The sequence below is a fragment of the Paramisgurnus dabryanus genome, chromosome 13 (assembly GCF_030506205.2).
Source record: "Paramisgurnus dabryanus chromosome 13, PD_genome_1.1, whole genome shotgun sequence".
In the NCBI taxonomy this organism is placed as follows: domain Eukaryota; kingdom Metazoa; phylum Chordata; class Actinopteri; order Cypriniformes; family Cobitidae; genus Paramisgurnus; species Paramisgurnus dabryanus.
In genome coordinates this window covers 5080754-5085333 of record NC_133349.1, presented here as the reverse complement: position 1 = coordinate 5085333, position 4580 = coordinate 5080754, and the positions used below count along the sequence as shown (strand labels likewise).

Genomic DNA, 4580 nt, shown 5'->3' with positions numbered 1-4580 from the left:
GTGTCCAAGCACATAGATAGGCGAAGGGAAGGAAAAGATGTGGTAGAAAAAAGGGTACAAGCAATAGAGATAACCACACCCTGGAGAGGATTGTGAAAAAAAACCCATTCAAAAATGTGGGGGAGATTCACAAAGAGTGGACTGCAGCTGGAGTCAGTGCTTCAAGAACCACTATACACAGACTTATGCAAGAAATGGGTTTCAGCTGTCACACAAGCTACTCTTGAACATCGACCAGGTCAGAAGGGTCTCGCCTGTGCTAAATACAAAAAGGACTGGACTGTTGCTGAGTGGTCCAAAGTTATGTTCTCTGATGAAAGTATATTTTGCATTTCCCTTGGAAATCAAAATCCCAGAGTCTGGAGGAAGAGAGGAGGACAGACAATCCACGTTGCTTGAGGTCCATAATAAAGTTTCCACAGTCAGTGATTGTTTGGGGTGCCATGTCATCTGCTGATGTTGGTCCGCTGTGTTTTCTGAGGTCCAAGGAATATACCAGGAAGCTTTAGAGCACTTCATGCTTCCTGTTGCTGACCAACTTTATGGAGATGCAGATTTCATTGTCCAACAGAACTTGGAACCTCCACACAGTGCCAAAGCTACCAGTACCTGGTTTGAGGACCATGGTATCCCTGTTTTTAATTGGCCAGCAAACTCACCTGCCCTTAACCCCATAGAAAATCTATGGGGTATTGTGAAGAGGAAGAAGGGCATCAGAGCAACCTGGGCTCTCATAACACCTGAGGAGTGCCACAGAATGATCGACTCCATTCCACGTCACATTGCTGCAGTGATTCAGGCAAAAGGAGCCCCAACTAAGTATTGAGTGCTGCAGGGATAAAAGATATGACATGATTTGACATGAATTAGTGTTGAATCACGGTTTTATATCAGAATGAAAAGCCTTTTTATCAACATCCTACACACTGCCCAGCAAGCAATTTTGCGGCTAATAGACGTCTAGTAGCCGTCTAAACACCCCCCTGACGTCTAGGCTAAAACAAGGCTAATTTTGGGCTGTCAGTGAAAATCTAGTAGACGTCTATCATAGCCCAAGAATAAACTAGTCATCAAATAGACGGCTTTTAAACGTCTACATATATACGTCTAATAGACGGTGAATGTGGGTCTAGGCTAAAACAAGGCTAATTTTGGGCTGTCAGTGAAAATCTAGTAGACGTCTATCGTAGCCCAAGAATAGACTAGCCGTTAAATAGACGGCTATTAAACGACTACATGTGTGTGTCCAATAAACAACAAAAGAATGGCTAAAGAATTATTTTTAATCCATTAAAAAAGGTTCTCATAAACATGCAATCATGCAATTTATTCCAAAAAATATTGTTAATACAATATAAAATGAAGAAACTACTTTTAACAAAAAAAAGAATAAAAACAGTAACAAAATAAAAGCATAAATAACAAAATACAATTTTAAAAATGAAATAACATCTAAACATTAACAAACTATCTTCAGTTCACTTCTCAACTTAATAATTGTACTAATTTCTATACCCCCCCCCCCCCCCCCCCGTGCTGCCTGGTGACTGTTTGAAATGCCCCCATTGCATCCTTCACTTCCAGTTCTGTTGCTGCTGGGAAGTTGTTCAACACAGCATCTGCAAAATATGAAAAGAATGCATGAGACAAGTATTTCTGCTTTATGTTAAATGTGATAGTCATTCTCTTTTGAAAAAGTCATATATAAATATTGACAGGCAACAGTAATCATACCGTTCTCATTACTAACAGAAGTGCATGTTTCTCTGTGTGTGTTAAATGACATTTTGGAACTAGCAAAAGAGGCTTAAAGGCAGGGTATCTGATTTTGATCCAGAAACATTTTAGTTATGCTGGTTGAAAGTCTCCTAAAGTCTTGATAGCAATCACTATGTTAAGTTGTCTAAATGTCTATTTTTATATATTTGTGTCATCTGTAAAAGGCGTAGGACCAAAAAACGTTCAACAAATCATTGAACCCTGACCGAATGCAATATTTGGACAAGGGCCAGTTACCGGTTTGAAGGTATACCGAGATTTTCAGAGTCAAGGTTTTAAAAACCACAAAAATTTTCTGTGATACCGTTTTCAATGTATGAACTGTGTTTACACAAAGTGAATTAAATCATGTAATTGAATTCATGTTTACATTTACAATTGAAAGAATATTATCATTTAAAGGCTTTATTTTTACCTGGCATAAATGTTGTTTGTTGCTTAAAAATAAAATGTATTGTGTCCAGTTGAAAAGTTGATGTTTTAATACGCAGACATTTGAAAATAACACATTTTAGTGTCACAATGGCAATACCGCAACACCGTGGTATTTTTGCTTACGGTTATCATACTGTCAGAATCTCATTCCGGCCCATGCCTAATTAGACGCATTACATTTTTTTTAATGAAAGTGTTGCTTATGTAGTTTGTGTTCCTTTACGAATTAGTGTAATGATATTTATCTTTTCAAATTTCTAAACGTGCTGTATTTAATTCGGATTAAAAACAGTTGTTTATGTTGGTTATTTTGGTAATGTTATTCACTTTGTCAGTCTTACTAGTTAATGAGATAGGATTGTGCTTCTGGTTGGTGCGTGTAGGCTAGTATTCAGTAAGTTAGTATTTTTCAAAATCAAATACCCTGCCCTTTAAGATGCCAAGCATAAAATATTCACATTACAATCTTATGGACATAAAACCTGTCAAATGTCTACAAATAAAACATCTAAACAATATTGTATGGGTGAGTTAACTGTTGTATCGGCAAAGAGTAATTTAATCTGGGGCTTTTAATATTTAGAAAATATTAAGGCAGGACCGGACTGTCATCAATTACTCCTCATATAACCTAATGTCATATTAAAAGTATTATTTTGTGAAACACCATTCAGGCTAAAACTACATACAAACACACTTACCTTTAATAACTGAGAAGTGATGTTTTTTCAAATGCTTGCTTCTGCAGTGGACCACCACCATTCATGTTGAACTTTGAAATTAATGAATTTTAGTGAACTCTAAAATAGAAAAGACAATGTCATTAACAGCTGCAGACGGACATATTTTTTTGTGACCACATGAAAGACTGTGTTGACACCACAATGTCGGATTAATATTGCCTGTTTATAGCATTTACCTGTCCAGCATTCTTCCGGCACGGTCTCTCAAGTTTCTCCCTCCAGTTTCGCACAGCTTTGACACCTGAATAGCACATGCCTATGTCAGTAATTGTACAGTATTGTATGCTTCAGTGTACAAGTGTTTACCAACCTTAAAGGTTAATGCCCACAGACCTGCAAGTTTTCCCTCACTAACACAATAAAACTCTTTTTTCCAACAGACTGAAGGCCTGTAAGTTAAATCCATTATGGAAAAATAGCTTTCCCCCACAGTCTATCTCTGCATGCATAATTGTAAAGCACAACTGCCTACATTACTGTAAGGAACACAGTAATAACTTAGCTAAGTTACTGCTGTTACTAAAAAGCAGCCTACAAATCACTCATGTTAATCTTCAGTGTAACGTTACATAGACTCATTTACCTCCACTATTTTATTACATTGCAGGTTGTACTGTTTAGGTTTTATAAAACATGGGTTACTTACTGTAACGTTATACTGTTAAATTACCCGCAAGAATGTCGCGATTCCAACAACAAATAAAGTAAATCAATTTTAAACACATGTAAAATAAAATAATAACAACACTTACAAGACCAAACGAGTGTGGTCGATTGCTTTCCTCCTGGCTGCTCGCTGATGTTGTTGATTTTCAAACAGCGGAAATCTTTCTCGTGAGATATGGCCCCGTGTTTGTGTACTCTGCCATCTAGCGGTTCGGAGTTGTAACTGGATTTTGTTTATCTTTGAAATACGGTCAAATAATGAATGTTATGCGTGACAGCAGATATTCAGATAAGATAAATAAAACCAAACATCTTAAATTCATTGGTGTCTTTGCATGCCTGATGAAATATCATACATCTTGCAAGTTATTTTGGCAAAAACAAAATTTTATTAAATTCAAGGTTATTCTGGGCTAAACATGGTTTGTTCGTAGTCGGTCTATTTATGAGCTATATAGTGGCTATATGTACGATGAGGCATAAAACACTTTAAAGAAATTAAACAAACCTTGTTATCGCTGTTAACTTTGCTTACACAATGAAATACCATACATCTCACAAGTTATTTGGCAAAAACCACATGTAATTAAATTAATGGTTATTTCTGGGCTAAACGTGGGTTATTCGTAGTCGGTCTATTTGTAAGCTAAATAGTGGCTAAGTACAGACGGTGCATAAAACACTTTAAAGAAATGAAACAAAATACCTTAATCGCTTTGAACTTGTTTACATTATTAAATATCATACAGCTCACAAATCATTTTGGCAAAACAACATGTAATTAAATTCATGGTTATTTCTGGGCTAAACGTGGTTTATTCGTAGTCGGTCTATTTATGAGCTAAATGTGTCTACGTACAGACGATGCATAAAACACTTTAAAGAAATGAAACGAAATACCTTGTAATCGCTGTTAACTTTGCTTACGTGATGAAATAGCATACATCTCACAAATTA

The 4580-nt window shown here is 36.3% G+C and overlaps 1 long non-coding RNA gene across 1 annotated transcript; it reads right to left on the bottom strand.

The window, feature by feature from the left end:
* Positions 1–1522: 1522 nt before the first annotated feature.
* On the bottom strand, positions 1523–4009 carry LOC135717722 (uncharacterized). Its single transcript, XR_010520353.2, has 4 exons — positions 3710–4009; positions 3134–3198; positions 2916–3014; positions 1523–1619 (listed from the first exon to the last, which is right to left on the bottom strand). It is a non-coding gene; the product is annotated as an uncharacterized lncRNA (long non-coding RNA).
* Between the last annotated feature and the right edge of the window lie 571 nt (positions 4010–4580).